At 27.6% G+C, this 18,824-nt stretch overlaps 3 protein-coding genes across 3 annotated transcripts in view; 1 reads left to right on the forward strand and 2 right to left on the reverse strand.

Annotated features, from left to right (window-relative positions):
- The window catches only part of LOC129907335 (putative uncharacterized protein DDB_G0277255), a 206,187-nt gene extending 193,913 nt beyond the window's left edge, over nucleotides 1–12,274 (reverse strand). Inside the window, exon 1 of the mRNA XM_055983482.1 lies at nucleotides 10,962–12,274. The gene's annotated coding sequence lies outside the window, so the exon portion shown is untranslated. The remainder of the gene's footprint in view (nucleotides 1–10,961) is intronic.
- LOC129907356 (proteasome inhibitor PI31 subunit) overlaps nucleotides 1–18,824 on the reverse strand; it is a 313,952-nt gene that overhangs the window by 287,854 nt on the left and 7,274 nt on the right. The gene's annotated exons all lie outside the window — the stretch shown is intronic.
- Nucleotides 1–18,824, forward strand: part of LOC129907352 (UPF0605 protein CG18335) — a 205,488-nt gene that overhangs the window by 7,020 nt on the left and 179,644 nt on the right. The gene's annotated exons all lie outside the window — the stretch shown is intronic.

Consider the following 18,824-nt stretch of genomic DNA (forward strand, 5'->3'; position numbering starts at 1 on the left):
AAGGAAAAAAAACGAAATTACAATAATAAACATAGTTCGACAAATTCTTCACAAAAAACAAATCTCAAGAATGTTAAATCTCAATTAGCACAACAATTAGTCAAACAAAAAAAAAAAACTAGTTTTTATGTGTTCCTGAAATTTAATGACTATCTATTTTTCACACCAAACAATTATGAATTATTATTATTGTAGAATCAAAATAACAAATAACAACAACAACAAAAAGAAGTCATTCAATGAAAAAAAGAACATCGATTAGATTAATAAAACACTATAAGAAAACTAATATAAAAATTGATTAATTATTATGTCTCAAAGTTAATGATTAATTTAATCATAATATTTATCTATTAGTTGTTAATTTTGCATTAAAATGTTCTTTAGAATAGAAAAATATTATTAGTTTTTTTTTTGTATAAATTGAAGGTTTTCATTTTGATCATATGTCTATCGATCAATGATAGAGAGAATTTGCAATTATTTTTATTATTGATCACTTGATATTTTATCCATGAAGGTTGTTTATAATTGAATAATCGCAACCCTTTCAAAAATAACTTCTTTTTTTTTTTGTATTTACATATTTTTCAAGCCTATTCAATTTATCGTCATTTTTATAGCAAGGAAAAAAACCGACAAAAAAGTTATAAGATATTTGATTGCCTTTTGATTAATTTCAAATTTACTATTAAAAAGCACACATGAGGGTTAGAGATGTAATATCTTTTTGTATTAACTTTTTTTTTTGTTATTTTCAACTTCTAAAGTAATTTATAAGTAAACATCATTGAATAGAATTTTGAAGGTCTCTTATTTGATTATTATTGTATTTTTTTTTTTTTTTTGGTTATTTATTGAGATACGAATATTAAGTTATAAGAATGATTTCATCTTAAATCGTGAAAACAAAAATAGAAAATTTTATTTATAGATTAAAAAAGTTCTAAAGAACTCTCTGTTGTAAAAACAAAAGTCTGTCAATTTTATATTTAAGTCTGATTTATTTGACATTTTAGACACTTTTGATACACATTGATAATATTGATTCAAAAATGGAAAAAAGTTCAAATAATTTTGAACCTATTTTTTTTTTTTTATTACATTGTGAATATAAGTAAATTGTTAGCTACGATAAAAATTCAATTCAATTCAATTTTGTTTTATTGAACATACTATATACAATTGACTTAAGCTTAACTTATTTCTAATAAGATACATTGATTGATATAAAATTTGTTGGCACATATGGGGCCTAACCTTATACAATGGATAAAAGATAAAATATATATAAATATAGTACATGAATAGGCTTAATTTTACAAGTCTGCTGACTAGGTTATCCTCGGGGTGTTCCGTCCCGGTTGTCCAGTTGTGGTATTGATAATGGTGGGTTGGGTGGTATGGCATTTAGCCGCGGTAGTAGGCCGATTGCGTATCGGCGTAAAAGTAAACTACTTCCTCGTTGTCGGTTGGGATTATGTGCTCATCCAGAATATCCAAAGCACTAAGGTATCTGGGTTCGGGATGTCGTTGTTGGGTTCTCATGCTTCTCATCAGCTGATTCTACGATAAAAATCTTCGTTTAAAATAAACCAAGACTATTTAAGTACAATGCAAGTTTAAAATTCAAGTTTTCGCTATAAAAGTCATAATTGGCTTCCATTTAGTTAAAACGACTAAAGTAGTAATGAATTTTTCTTATACCTACTTCCCATAATTAGATTGAACTTCATTTTTGAACATGAAATAAACAACATAAATTTCACACTCGTCATTATTTTTTTCTATTTTAACACATCTTTGTATGATTATGATGGCAATCAATTGGAAACATATTCCCATTTAGAGAAAAAAATAACCAGAAATAGCTAGTATTATTATTTTTTTTTTCAGTTTCTTTGATTTAAGTTTTGATTAGTGATAACGATTAAAAAAAATATACATGTGAACAAAAATATAATAAATTCGAATGTATTACAATGTGTTTTTGTTGCTATTTGTATAAGGAAGTAATAATTAGTTGATTATAACTAAATTAGTAACAGTAATTACTTTTCCAAATTTGGTTATATTTTGAGTATAAAAAATATGTACAACAGTATAATTTGTAATATGTTTTTATAAATTAATAAATTTTGAAGAAAAAGACATTGGATGATATAATAGTTAGGGTGCTTCTTAAAAATCAATTTTCGAAATTTTAATGGTATACCCTTTCATTTTGTTCTTCATGACTTAAATATAAATTGGGTAAAATTTGGTCCAGTTTAAACACGTTTTAGAGGTTGCTACCACAATTCAAATTTTTGAAAAAAAACAGCAAATTTTGACTGACTGTTTATTAAGAGATTGAAAAATCGGGTCTTAAGCATACTTTGTACTGTTTTCCCTACTATAAATCATTGAAAAAATATTTTGTTGAAATTGATAATTTTTTTTTACTTAAATCTTTAGTTAATGGTAGAGACCCCTAAATTTTAATATTAAAATCGGAAAAAAAATACCATATACTATGCTTATGTGGTAAAACATAATGCGGGAGTGTCCCAATAAGAAATCGAAAACAAAATTTTTTTCGACCATATAAGAAGCACCCTAATAGGTTCTACCAAAATTAAGTATTTAAAAAAAATTTTTTTAATAAAATGTATAACATGTGTAAATAAATAAAAATAAATGTGTTTGTAAAAAATTTTCCTCAAAAAATTAATGCTTCTTGACAAAATATTTTGAAAAAAGACAGTTAAATTGTTTTCGTATTTTTCAAAATTCTAAGTTTATAATTTTTAAGTTTTATAATTTTCCTATTAAATTCCTTAAAAAATCGAATTTTAGTTAAATTTGTATTAAAAAACTTTAACATTAAAGCTACCTTATGCATTTAATATTTTCTAAGTATTTTTTAAACGATATTTCCAGCATAAGTTTTGTATAGAAATATTTAATATAATTTAATAGTCAAATTTTCAAAAAAAAAAAAAAAAAAACAATTTTTGTTTTCATTCAATATTCGTCTTCTTCTTCTGCTTCTTTTCAAAATTTGTATCTGCTTACAACGGTAGAATATTTTTGTTTTTATTTTTGAATGTATGCCTGTTATTCCTTTATAACGATTTTGAAACTTATTTTTCTTTAAATTCAACAAAATAAAGAAAACCAAATTTCGTACTTTGATGCAACTGAAGATAAAACAATTTTATTTAAAAAAAAAACCCATCTCTAAGAAGACAGTCGTTAATTTATTTCTATACTTAAGTTGTAAGGCTTATTTTATTAACTAGTCAAAAGTTTGAAAATATAAACTTAAATTTTTCAAAATTGTTATTTTTGCAATTAGGCAATTTCTGACATTCATTTGTAATGCAAATTTTCATCCCGATATGTAATTTTTGTAATAGAATATACTTTCAATTTTTACCAAAAAACTTTTTCTATTACTGCGGTCATAACGTATTTATTGATAATAATTTCTAAAGCTGTGGATTCCTTAATTTACAAAATAGCAAATCGTTTCGATCCATGTATTTCCTTACTTTAATTGGAAATAATAATCAATTAATAACTTACAAGATGTAAAATTAATCATATTTTCTATTTAAATTTACAAAATAGTGAACATTTTCCATTTATCGCCTTTTCAACAATTAAAAACCGTTCATGTTTTCATCCATGTTCAATTAATTGATGAATAATAAATAAATAAATAAATTGATAATTTATAACAAAAAGAAAGCATCAACCTAATTCATAAAAATGAAACAATTTATGCATTCAACTGAGAAAAAATAACAAATTTAGTTTGAAAACTAAAATATCTGCACTATTTAAGTCTTCAATGGCAATATGCTATAGCAGCATGAACCAAACTTTTGTTTTACTTTTCTCCTTTCATTGTTTTTGTAAAAATCGCACCAACAACATTAATTCGCTCATATTTCACACCTGAGTTGGCTTTAAAGTGCTTCCAGCTACTAACTATACAAAGCTGCTAGTCGTTATAAATCCCATATAGCTAAGCCAAACCATCTAAAAATTGTATAGTCAATTAAAAAGTATCTCGCACGTTCGCTCAGCTGTGAATTTAGTATGCAGATAGTTTTCCTCTTTGGCTTTTGTATATTTTTTTTTTTTTTTTTTTTCAGAAGACAGTAGTCGAGCCAGCAGTCTCAGTTGAGGAGGAAGTGAAATGTAGATACAAAAAGCTTACAGCTTGAAGCGTTTATACAATTTATGTTTTTTTTTAAAGTCTTTTTTTGTTATATTTTTTAAAATGCTTTAAAAAGTCTAGAGTCGAGGTAACATTGCGCTAAGTTTACCTATAAACTCGTGCTCGAATGAAAATGTGCGCTCTTGTTGTTTAGCCGGTTTTTTTTAGTATTGAAACTTTGGTTTTTAAAGAGAAATAAAAAAAAAAAATTGAGAAGATATAATTTTAATTCGAAGGTATTGTACACAGAAGCAGGATGGAAAAGTGTGCTGCTGAGAAAGTTAATTTGGCTGTTTAAGTAACAAACTTGACTAAATTTACTATACATTGAATGAAGAAATGTATCCTTTTATGCTCTCATAGCTAAAGCAGAGACTAAAAAAATAAAAGGGATGGAGGAAGTCTTTTAATAACAATTAACAGGATACTCTGCTAGTTTTGTTTTAGACGAAATTTATACACATAGATAAAAAAAGTAGGGATAACTATATTTCTGGTATATTTAAATATATTTGTGGTAAATTTAACTATATTTCGGGTAAATTTAACTATATTTCTGGTACCTTTAACTTTATTCTGATTAAATATACTAGAAGTAAAGTTATCCCTGTCATTATGTTTTCGCTGTGTATATTGACTGAACTTCAGCCACCATTAAAACCCTTTGTTCCTTTCCAGAAGTGTTATGTAAGGACGAGAGTGTATCCTTAATATCATTCAATAGACAATATCTTATCTATTTCTTAGGTTAAGATAAATACTTAATCGTTTTTTTCTTACAAAAAAAAAATAAATCAAAATGACTTAATAAATCTGTGAAATATGTCTTAATCATTAACGAAGATACTCGTAGAAAAAAAAAATCCAAAAAAATAAATCTGCAAATTCTAACCACTATATCAATTTTATCATGAAATCATGCGCGCGATTAAAGAGGTTCAAGGAGAGTTGTATTGTATACCTAGTCATTAATTTTATTGATATGTGTTTGTTCTAGGGCAGTTTTACTATGATGATGATATAGGGCTTCGTTATTGTATCTCTCATATTAAATCGTTCTATCTTTTTCTGATGTGTATAAATAATAACACAAATAGTAAATTAATTCGGTTTTCGGATTCATCAACATGAACCTATAACTTATCTTTGAAAAATCGTATAGATATTTATATTACCCTTAGGCAATCACGAGTATTTTATGTGGGATCATTGTCATAAGAGGTCTTTATGTTTATATTCCTAGACTTGAGGTTTTTTTTTTGATATTTGAATTATTAATGTTTATTAATTCAAGAATTATTTTAAGAGGGAGTAGATGTTGGAAAAAAAAATCTTAAGAACAAAATATAGAATTGAGAGAATTTTCGATGGTGCTTTAATCAAATATAGTGTTTATTTTGCTAATTTTGTTGTTGTTTACTTAGTTAAAGACTTTGAGGTTTTAATCAGCTGTCGATTAATCAAATACAATTATTATTTAAATGCAAATAGTGAAATTGAGTAATTTTATCTTAATAATTTAGTTTTTATTTAGCTATTTGATTATTTTGACTAAGAAAAATAAGCAGGTGGAAACTAATGATTAAAGGATCAAAGATCTAAAAAAAACTAAAGATTCTTTTCTAAGTTCCGGTAAACAAGTATTTTTATATGAGATCGAATAACTGAATTTTTAATTTTTTTTTTAACGGCTAAAACTAAGATAAATTGTGTGATAAATCAGTTTTTTTGGACAAATGTATAATACATACTTAAAAAAAAAAAGGGCAGAATATTGTTATAGTAAATTAAAGTTATTTTCATTGTGGTGGAGTAGCTAAAGCTCAAAAATTGGCAATATTAGGAAACCCGGCCGAGCAGCTTAGATTTTGATGATATTTTTTTTCAAACTTCGGTAATTAAAAATACTTTAAAGTCTCTAGATTAAAAATTGCCGGTGTTGCCGTTTTGATTTTTTAAATTTAATTGGAGATTATTATTGTGAACAAAAAAAAATTTTCTTAAATTTTATAAATTAATTGATGCCAAAAGATTGTCAAGGAAATTCAAGGAAAAAAATGTATGGGAGTGAGGGACAATATTCCATCGTTCAAGGGATAGATGCAATTTAATTGACTTCAAACACAAAAAAAAATATTTAAACACAACGGCAACACCAACAATATTCAAATATACATTTTTTAAAAGCTAGAAGCTTAGTCATATATGTAAAATTAAAATTAAATTTAATTTAATTTTTTTTAAATAATTTCATATTTTATTAGAAAAAGTTTGGAAAAAAGTAATTTTAAATTTTTTTAATAACATTTTATTTTTTTTAAATTCTGAGTTTGAGGACCATTTTTTCAAAAACTCTTAGTTAAATTTAGTGGATTTAAATTTAAGAGATACGAATGAGCTTCTGGCTGTTTAAAAATGTTTTTTAAAATATTGTAGGTGTTGCCGTTGTTTTCAAAATATTTTTTTGTGTTTGGAGTCAGATTATGAGAAAATTGCATTTATCGCTTAAACGATGGCAGATTGTCCCTTACTCCCTTATATTATTTGTTTTATGAAATTTAAGCAAAAAAATGGTTTTGTTTAAAAAAAAAAATTAATTTTAATTCAAAAAAACAATACGGCAACATCGGCAATGTTTAATCTATAGACCTTAAAGTATTTTTAATTACCTACGTTTAAAAAAAAAAATCGTCAAAATCAGAGCTGTTCGGCCGGGTTCCCAAATAATTTGCTTTAGTTACTCTACTATTGATCGTTTTTTAAAAATAATTTTTTTGAAAAAAAAACTTCTTTAGTTTTGAAAGTCAGAATTCAGAAATATTTTTTTTTTTTTCAAAAGTAGGACTAAATTTATGAGTAGTAGGGTGGTCCAATTTTTTGGTTTTTACATTTCCGTTGTTCCCCAGTCAAAAATTGGTTGCGTTTGTGTTTTGTATTACTCACGTGAAATTTCAGCTTTTTAGGTGAAGTGTAAGTGGGCGCTCAACAGGCTCAAAGTTTTTGCTCAGATGCTGTTTTAGCTAGGTGCTCATGCCTAGTAAATTACTTTTTTTTTAATTTATCAAGTGAATTAAGTTGTGGCGTGGTCAAGTTTTTCATGAAATGTTTTTTCTTTCATAAAAAACACTAGTTAAGTGATGTTTTCACAGATTTTTTTTTTGTTCTTTTAAATTCGTCTGTAAGTATTGTTTGCTTAAAGTTAAAATAAAACTGAATTAATCAATGAAATATGAATGACTCAAAACCAAAGAAAGATGAAAATCATTAACTTGGTTGCCGGAAGCATGCGTGCTTATCATATTTAAGCCTGATTCCAACTCTAAGCCAAGTCTTATTACGATATAATCAGATATAAAGGGTAACAAAGTCTAATATTTCAAAGCTGATGAGCGCCCTCTTCCTTTTACTTTTGAGAGCTAAAACTGTCAGCATTATGTTGGTATAGATGTCTGTAGCAAAATAATGGGTGGGGAAGTAATGAATTATATGGTTTATTTTTTTGCCTTATAACGTGGACCACACTAATGAGTAGGTATCTACACGTTTTTTTTTTTGGGTTGGGGTCGAAATGCTGTGTGTTGCAAAATTCTGTGTTCAAATTACTGTATGTCAAAATTCTGAATGTGCAAAATTCTGTAGGTACAAACAATATTCTGAAAGTCAAAATTCTTGTTGGTCAAAATACTGTTTTTCAATATTCTGTACATCAAAATACTGTAGGTAAATCAAAATTCTGTAAAAATGATGTAAAAAATATCGTTTTGATAATGTAAAATTATTTATATTTATATTAAATGTGACTTTTTTTTTTAAAATGTATTTTGTATGTTTAAGAAAAGTTTGATTTGTGTTCCTAGAATTGATTTACCTACTTCTTTACAATAATTATGATTGTATAAAATTAAAACTTTACTGTCAATAATTATATTTTAAGCTAGTATTTATGTGTTTTTTATCAAAGGAAATTTCTTGAAAAATACTGTGTTTATAATACAGTATTTTGCCGTACAGAATTTTAAAAAGTAGAATTTTGCATGTCAGTATTTTGTTCATACAGTATTTTGTCATAATGAATAAAATTGAGAAGATATAATTTTACTCCGAAGGTATTGTATTGGAAAAGTGTGCTGCTGAGAAAGTTAATTTGACTGTCTAAGTAAATTTACTGCACATAGAATGAAGAAATGTATCCTTTTATGCTCTCGTAAATATAGTCTAAGTCCTAAAAGAATGAGGGAAGTCTTTTAGTAACAATTAACAGGATACGCTACCAGTCTTGTTTTAGACGAAATTTGTACACAGGGAAAAAATAAAGCAGAGATAACTATACTTCTGGTACATTTAACTATATTTCTGGTATATTTAACTATATTTCAGGTATATTTAACTATATTCTGATTAAGTATTAAATTTTGTATTTACAGTATAATGACATACAGAATTATGGTCTTACAGTATTTTGACCACACAGAATTCTGTGATACAAAATTTTGACAAGCAGAATTATGACCCGCTCCCGTTTTTTTCATTTATTTGAAATTCTATTAGGCCTACAAGTTATCTGTTGTAATTTCTTCTTTTTTTCAAAAAATGTTAATGGTTTTTCTTAAAATTATTTTTAAAAATTCAAGCCTCGAATACAAATCAAACTTAATTCTAGCTCTGATACACAATTCTCTTCAAATTTTAGCCGAACTAAAATGTATTCAATGCACACCGTTTTTAACCTGCCCCTTAAGTATGGCAGGTTGGATTTATTGTTAGTTTGTGTGATTGACAAAATCAAAGACAAATTTGTAATTAATCTCATCTTAGAAGTAAATAAAGCCAAACTTTATTGTTTCTTAGACACTGATTACTGAGAGAAAAAAAGAAAATTATGTTTCCAATCAGGAAAGTCTGCAAATTTTCTCTGCGATAAGAGTCCTTCTCAAAATACTGAGACTTACGCGTTTGCCAAAATGACGGATGCACCAAAAGACCAATCAATACGAAAACTAAGATTTTTATTCAGAATTAGAATAAGCTCCTATTCAATACTAAATTAGTTATAAGCGATTATTTTGTTTTAATTAGAATATTTTTATTTCTTTTTGTTAATACTCACTTCTTTACAAAATATTACATATCTGTTGTTAATCTAGTTTTTCCAAAATTGCAAGGTTAAAAGTTTAAAAAATAGATAAACTTATACAAAAATTAAAATTGAGAATATTATGCATAGTATATTGCAAAGACCATTTTAAGCTAAAAAAAGTGGCTTTAGTGTTTGTTTTTTCAACACTATGACATTGTAAGTTTTGAAAAGTAGGTAAAATCCTAAGAAACAATTCGTAACTCTATAATAACTGCATTGTAAAATATCTTTATCTCGAAAAGCAAACAAAATCAAAATATTTTTAAAATCTTATTTTGAAAAGTTCTTAGATCGGTCTACTTATGTAATAGCTGATATCCATAGAAAATAGTAAATACTAGAAGTAGAAATTTTTTAGTGCAAGATATTTTGTATGAATAAAACCATATACATGAAAATTTTGGTAAAAACTCTGTTTTTATGTGTCGATTAACAATTTTTAAACAAATCCTATTTTATTTTCAACTTTTTAAAATGTATAATAAGTATTTATAAAAACCATTTATTTTTAATTGTCTCCAAAAATTTTTAAATTTTATGTTAAAAATTCCTTGTTTAGAGTTCGAAACTACTAAAAACGGTGTTTTTTTTAACAATTATTTATTTTTATTTGCATTTTATTTTTAAATTACATTTACCTATTAAATGTATGCTTTTATGGTTATAATCTTATAATATAATAAAGCTTAATATTCTAATCAACTTTTACGATCCAGTGCATTTTATTGTATTTTAAAATAAAAAAAAGAATATGTATTTTTGAATTTAAAAAAATTGAAACATCAGCATTTTAATATACAAAATTAAAGTTTTTTTGTAAAATTTTTATCTATTATAATTTAAAAAAAAATATTTTTACTCTTTCTTCAACCTTTTGAATAACAAACAAATAATTTATTTTTTTTTTTTTAATAAAAAAAAAGTTACCTATGCACCGGTTTTAAAGTAAACTATTTTTAACAACACTTAATAAAAATTATTTATTTGTTGAACTTTAAAATATAACTTGAATTGATATATGAATAAAAATAAAAATAAAGCAACAAATTAAAACAAGCTCCTAAAAATGTGTCACTTATAAAAAAAAAAAACAACACTCCCGCATTCTATTCAAATTACTATTTTATTTTATTTTTTTTCTTACAACTTGATATGCAAATAAATCTAACTGTCATACTGTATACGTTTAACAAAAAAAATTAAGTAAGACATAATAAAAAAAAAAAAAACTACTCCCTCTCTTCCATTTAGGCATACATAAGAATAAACGACTTCCTACACACAAAGTTGCATTTTTATTATTATTTATTCATCCAGTTCACAAAAAAAAAAAATAAAAAAATATATAAACAATTCGAGATGAAGTTTAAATCCATGCTTCCGCACGTCATTTAGCTTCCATTATAAACCCGCAAGCCCAAAAAGTAAATAAATAAATATTTTTCTTGAACAAACAAAAATACAAACAATTTTTTTTTAATTTTTTTTTTCGGCACGAATCATTTAATTTGACCAAATAAAAATCAAATCAACCAGATTAATTCATATAATAAATTGAAAGTCATGTTTACATCTTCATCTCATCATCTTCAAAAAAAATCAGCTACTACCTACCTTCAAGAAAAAAAAGTATAATGGTCAGGGCACACTCGTCGTCAATGGTTTGGAAAAACGATAGCTCTTTTCTGACGATTTATTTATGTCTTTAACGGTGATAATAATTTGGGGCCAAAACCAAAAAAAATTTAGGTGACCGATTTTGACAATCTTATTTATTTTTTTTTTTTTTTTTTTTTTGTATCTTTTTATTTCGATTCGTTCTTTCTCTCGATCTTCGGACTTTCCGTTAACTTTTTTTTTTTTCTTCTTTTATTTTTATTTCGAATTTTTGTATCTTTTTTTTTTTTTGCTTTTTCACTGAGTTGAATTTGAGTGCTAATTTTTTTTTATCTCATCTCCACACTTCATACGTTATTCGAGACTATGCGAATCAACGTTGAATAATACAGAAGAAGAAAACACACACAAAATTAATTTTTGTTTATTTATTATTTATTTAATTTAACAAAAAAAAAATTTTTTTTTATAAAAATTTTTTTTTTTTATAAATTTTTTTTTTTTTTTTAATTCTCTCTCGTCACAGTCACAGAAAATCGAGATATTGCAAGGAAGGCCAGCAGAGCCACCAACACGATTTAATACGGATGAATGGATGGTTAGTTAGTTGGAATGGAAGAGCAAAAATACAAAAACAAAAAAAAAGTAAGTAAGTATAATTTCTTTCTCCTTGAACGAGAGCAGAGGCACGACTCACTGGACTCAAACTTAACTCAAGCTCGACTTGATCAATTAATTTTATTTTTATTTTATTTGTTGTTGTTGTTTTATTTTTTAACCGGTTTATATCAAGTGAGATGTTTTCCGCTCACACAATTTTTTTATTTTTTTTTTTTTTTTAAGATGAAGAAAAAAAGATTTATAAATCTTCAAGAGCACAATAATATACTTTTTATTTATTTAAGATTTAATAAAAAGATACAATATCTATCAAATCACACTTGCATATATTTGTAATTGGATACCGTTGAAAATTCTTTGTAATATTCTATATGGCTCCAAACTACGAGTATTTATGAGATACAAAAAGTATCTTTTTACAAAAAAAAAAAGATAGATTCTTATAAACTCGTATATCGTTCGTATCTATAAGAAATTCAAGAACTAACTTTGACTTGAGAAGAGAGATTTGACTTGACTATAATAAGAAGACTATCCGGTCTTTATTTTTACTGTGTAGGTATCCAACGGAACGCGTACACATCCGACGAATGGAAAAGCTCGACTGAGTTAGGCCCCAATCGACTTGGCTGACACAACTAGTAGTGTAGGATAGAATGGATGGATTTTGGATACTATAGAAGAGTCATGTGTAGAGAAGACTGCTGCTGCTGATGTAGAGTGCAAGAGCAATAGCAGAAAAAACATAAAAAGTATCTTTAGAAACCAGCAGAAGTGAGTTTTTTAACCAGTTGCATAGATACTTTTTGTATCTATTATATTCGTAGACAAGACATATCGCAACCAACTAACGGCAATGTGTTAAATGGATATTTTGTGTGGAGACTTTTTTTATTTCTGCGATTCTCCTCATTTTCAGTCCTTAGCTACAAATACTATGAAAAAATAATGGAAATAGAAAAAGTATAAGAAGGATAGTAAAGTATAAAGAAGGAATTTTCAAATCGAAAAAGGATTGAAAAGAAAAAAAAAAAAAAATAGTTGTGGTGGCCCTGTGTATAATCGCCCATCATCATCTTCATCATCATCAGCATCATTATCATCATCATTAAGTGCGAATCACAGATGTTGACTTCATTGGTTTGGGTGACCAAACAACAACACCGGTTTCCAATAATCTCCATGATATGGTTATGGGACATATATACAGTATACACAGGTCCATCGTGGAACAAGAACTAGCTGCAGCAGCAAGCTGTTGGAACTTGCTTGCTTGCAATGTAGCTAAATTCAAGAACGGAAGAAGTTTCAAGTGTTATAATAAGGTTTTCTTGTTTTTTTTTTTATTTACTTGTTGCATACAGTAAAGGTAGGTAGAGTACATATGTACCTTGTACTTAGGGAAGATGGAAATACAAGACCCTTAAAGAAAAGCCTAAAGACCGGAATATACATATCTTTTTTGTAAATGTTACTTTTAGGAAGAAAAACTAGCTTTGGCTCAAATTTAAATCAAACACAAACGTACTAAAATTTTTTAAAGCAATTTTCAGTCAAAAAAATATTTTGCAAACCAATTTTGAAGGAGTAAGTAGATACAAAAAAATGAAAATACGAACAAAATTAAAAAAATGTAAAAAACTTTCTAGACAAGAAATTTTGTACGAAAACTGGCCTTGAAACAAATTTTAATATTCTTTGATACTCTAATTCTTTTGGTTGAGATGCAGTTTTATATTTTTTTCAAATTAGTATTTTAAGAAATATCAGAGTTTTTATTTTCATTCACTACACCAAGCAGCACAGCATATATACTTTTTGTACAGATTCGTTGGGGGCTTCCCGACTAACAAATTTGCTTCTATAAAGCTTTACAGGTGTTAATGCAGCTCCTGTAAAGCTTTATAGAAGAGATATTGTTTGCTGGGTTACTATATGTTCAGAATGCGCAAAGAAGTTAAAATCCGTAATTTTTGTGGCTCTGTTTTTTTTTTTAATTGGTATTTTTCAAAATCCAGGGTGTATCTGAGCTGAGAGGAAAACAAAAATTGTATGAAAATTTGTAGATTTGTAGTCCAAGATCCCAGGGCCGCCAGACATTACTTATTTTCTCAAGAAAAAAATGTATGGAATTACGTAGTGCTAGGACATACTGTTAGTGTATGGATACTGGTTATCTTGTGCCGACGGCCATTTTACCACTAACAGGTGCTAAAGGTACGAAAAATACGTAGTTACTTTTCTTATTTTCTCAAGGCTGATTTTTATATATGATAGTTCCCTGAGTATCATATATAAAAATGAAGCTTGAGAAAATAAGTAAAGTTCAACTATTTTTTTCAAAGCTTTAAGGTGTCTGGCAAAAAAAATGGCTGTCGGAGTGGGTCTGGCAGTGTTAGTTATACGATTTTGTTCTTGTCTGAGTGCAACCTACACGCCTAGATTGTTGTTACATCTAATGCAAATTACCCTGTAAACATTTTTCCTATATTAAAAAATTGCAAACTTTTTGAAGTTTTTTTCCTACAGATCAAAAACGGACTGTCAAATCGAAAAACCGTTAATGTAATAATTGAAGGTAATAAAAAGATCTACAACTTTTACTTCAAGTTAATTTTCAAAAAAGCGCAAATAAAAGAGATATGACAAAAATATGGTTTCAAAAAAAAAACCACCCTAACTCTTAAACCGAAGGTATAATCGAAAAAAGTAGTTTAAGATATATTGTAGTAAATTAAATTATCTTCAAGTTTGCAATACATTTTTTTTCTGTAGATTCAAAAATACATGAGTTATGTGAAAAATTGAAGTTTTTATTAAAAAAACAAAATGGCGGCCAAATGACTCTAGATGCGATTGTTCAAAATGTGGTTTTCGACTCGTGTCTTGATACTCTTTCGAGTCCTGAAGTCAAAATGTGTTATAAATTTTTTCCCAGACCTCCATATAATAAAATCTAACTTTCCCGTATACTAAAATGCGTGTCTGGCAAGGTGTTAGGCCCATCCGATGGGTCTGGCAGCTTACAAAAATTAATGTATTAGTTCCCTGAGTATCATATATAAAAATCAGCCTTGAGAAAATAAGAAAAGTAACTACGTATTTTTCGTACCTTTAGCACCTGTTAGTGGTAAAATGGCCGTCGGCACAAGATAACCAGTATCCATACACTAATAGTATGTCCTAGCACTACGTAATTCCATACATTTTTTTCTTGAGAAAATAAGTAATGTCTGGCGGCCCTGGGATCTTGCTCTATTGCTTTTGTTGAATGATATTATATCTAGAAATATTTAAGTATTTAAACTTCTTGCTATTTCAACTTTAAACATCATACAAAGAATTTTCGGTCCGGTATTTGTAATGCAATTCAACTAATCACTGCACAGAGAATTTTAGGACATGTCACCATGGTCAGCACATTAGAGGACAATTAAAAAACAAAACAAAAAAACTACACAAGTAAATATCCATAAGATTCCAATAAAAAAAATATTACACATACGCCACAGTGACCCATTAAAATACGGCGTGCTATTTGACAAGTTTTAACATTTAAGTTTTTTTATTTCATCAATTTGGGGATCTGTGATGTATCAAGTATCCTCCTCCTACACATTTTGCAACCTATTCTAAAGTGTCAATAAATACATTAAGTTATGGGTTTAAGTCGTTTTACTTATTTAAATATTATAAATTTAATTTTGACTGTGAATTTAGATCTATAGTCAAATCAATTTGAACTTAAAGAAGACAGTTCTGGTTTAATTTGTTTATAGTGATTTACATCATTTTTTTTTTTTTTTTTTTTTTTTTTTGATGTTGAAATTGAATCTGAAAGTATCCAATAAAATTTTTCATGGAAACCATGACAAATTAAGGAAAAAGTAAAAAAATGCTATTTTTTGAAAAGTAGTCTTACTTTACAAAAATAAAAATAATGTGTAGAATAAAAGAAGAGAAAATTTCCAACTTTATTTTTGTGTTATGCATTTTTTTGTACCAATTATGGCTTTCATATAAAAGAGCGTTGAAAAAAAAACCGCAAGTCATACAAGAAAAAATCAACACGGCATAAATTATTGGTAATTTCTTTTTCTTTATATTAATTTTTTTTAAAGAATGATTACTTTTAAGTATACTACCTAAGTCAATTAGATAAAATAAGCACTTTTTTTTAGAACTTTTTCGATAGTTTCTAATGGTTGCTGTGTGAAATTTTGTTGGACAACTTCAAATTCACTATAATTACACCAGAAATTTTAACTAATTTTAGTTCCGTAATAAAATTAAATTTGATGGTGTGATTTCTTGTTTTGTATCCTTCTTCTATATCTGGATAAATAAGATGATGTTTTTTTTTTCAGTTACTGATGGCTCTCTCTTTTATTAATCCTCGTTATTCTAGGTCAAAGCTGGTTATTTCTAGACAAACCTAAACCAAAAATCATATTACTTAAAAGTCAATCAAAAGTATTTTCATATCAAAAAAATCATTTCAAAATTCAGAGCTAATTATTAGAGAAGCAGATTTGGCGTACCTACTTGTAAAACCTTAGAAGATATTCTATTTTAGTTACTTAAATTTTTCGCGACACCAACAATCCATATCAGCTGGTGTTCGATGAAGAGAAGGATGAACAAAGGAACCGAAAAAAATCATACATACTGACTAAATTTTGTTCATATGAAATCGATATTATGCCCTACTCTCCAGAAACTGATGAACGTTTTCCAAATGTCATCCTAACAAGAAAACTTTTATTCATTGTCCATAACAGTGAGTGTACAAAAAGAGCCAAACTGTTTTATTATTTTGTCGCCTGAAAAAAAAAAACAGTTAATTTTTACCAATAAAAAAAAAAATATTACGCATACACCACAGTGACCATTTGTAAGTTTCTTCTTATATGGTGTTATTATGATCACGTTTTCGAAGTTATTGTAACTCACCTTACTTGTACCTTATTTTCACTAATGATCCACTAATGGGCTTTACCGGATTGACCTCAGATAGCGAGACCTTATGAATACCTTTTTACTTGCTCAATAGGGCAAGTATTGGTTTCGTGTTAAAAAAAAATTTCGAGGTTTTAATCAATACTAACATTGCGATGATAGAGAAGTCCAAAAAAGTGGGTTTCGTCATGACGTCCGTCGGTCTGTGCATCTGTGCGTCCATCTGTACAAGTAGCTACAGCCTAAACGGGTGAACGGATTTTCTTGAAATTTGGTATAGATTTTTTTTTTCGTAATTTCCAAGGTTGTTTTTTAATATCTCGCTTAGAACGTATAGCTCCCATACAAAATTTTCGAGTTATTGCAGTTTTCTCGAAAACCGCTCTAACGATTTTGATTAAATTTAACACACGTAATGCTGTATAAAGTTCCAAAAAAAGTCAATTAACAAAAAAAAAAAATTTGTCTGCAATGCAATTATTTTTTCTGTTTAATAGCTTTAACGTGTGTTAACGCTTATTTTGGTGAAAATACAGAATAATAAAGTGCATGAAAGGAGAAAAAATTTTTGATGCTCTTTTTAAGATCAAGAATTCAAATTTATTAAACTAAAAGTATTTTTTTAACATCAATAAATTTCAGCAAAGGCTCACTTTATTGAATAAGCGATAGAAAAAGAAATGTTTTTTGAGTAAAATAAAACTCATACGCCAGAGTGACCGATTAAGTTTAATTAAAGAAATTGGTGACAAATTATAACCTTCGCTAGTAAAAACTTTGAAACAGTTTAACTAGTTTGGTAATTTATTCATCTTAATGTAATAAAACTGAAAAAACATTCATGCAAACTTATTTACACTCCCTAAAGAAAACTACCAATACTTTCAAGTCAGTCCAATGGCAACTCCAACTAACACACAAAAAGTCTCCACTAAACCCAACAATTTGAGGAGGTGGGCGATTGTTTGTGTTTCGATTTCAATCAGCAGGGGAACTCCACAACACAACTTCACTACACAAAAATCCTCAAGTTGCTATAGTCCCCAACTATACACAGTCCAAACACACAAACTCCTATCTTTTAAAGCCCACAAGTTGGATTGTTTTTTGTAGTTGTTTGAATTTTATTCTCTTTTATTCTCTTCATGTTTTCCTCTTCTATCGGTTTTTCTTTAATTTTTTTCTGCTTCTATTATTCTTGGCCATTTTGCACTTGTATGAGTGTTAAATCCAGTTGAATCGAAATTGGTTTATACGACGACGACGACGACCATCGAAGGCACACCACATATTGGGGGTGTTTGTGAGTTTGAGAGACTTGAGAGTATTTAAAAAGCCGGTTTTTGGCTACAACGCCAGTTGCACCCGGGAAAATAAAACTACAAAAGAAAACAAAAACGAAAAAAAACATGAACAAGAAGAAGTAAAGATGAAAAAAAAAAAAATAATTTCATTTGGTTTAAGGAGAATATAAAAAGGGAAACGAAAAAATTAAAAAAATAAAAAAAGAGTGCAAAACATTGCATTGTAATGTGCTGCAAGGAGTGCAATTCTTGTAGTTGCAGCTTGCAGGATAGAATCTAGAGTGTGTGGGTCGACACAACGACGACGATGGCGACGATGGTCATAGAATCTGAATCCAAATCCAATGTACATGGACATGGTTACTGACTGGATTCTGGAAGCAATTGAAAACGGAGCAAGTCTCTCTCTGCCTCTAAATTGGGAACTTTTTTTTTGTTGTTATACTGCATCGCTCGATTAAACGTGTGTTGGTTTCAATCTTATGGAGTTTACATTGCGGGTTTGATGAACTGTGGCTGTTTCGATTTCTTGTGGTTTCTACCACAGAGCACGACTCTACTAAATTTGTATTGTTACTGTTAACTGGTTAAGAAAAGGTAAACACACTCAATATAACAGTTTTTTATTCAAACTTTATGTTACTCTTTTTTTTAGATCGAACATGTTTGATAAGGGGAAATTATTTAAAACTGGCATATAAAGTGTTCATGAAGTTGATTAATTTTTGTTAAGAAAACTGCAAAATAAATTGAGGTAGTTACAATCTTCTAATGGTCATTATTTAATTATGAGAAGAATTTATTAGATAAAAAGATGCGTATGTAGGAATTTATGTTAATGTGAAGTGAAGTTCACTAAATGTCACTTGCAACATGTAGATTTTTAAAGGTTTTTTATTTTTAACTTTATGACACTTATAATTATAACATAACTGGCCTTGGCCTGTTTAACAAAGAAACTAGTGTGTTAATCAGG

Source organism: Episyrphus balteatus, chromosome 1, assembly GCF_945859705.1.
Source record: "Episyrphus balteatus chromosome 1, idEpiBalt1.1, whole genome shotgun sequence".
NCBI lineage: Eukaryota > Metazoa > Arthropoda > Insecta > Diptera > Syrphidae > Episyrphus > Episyrphus balteatus.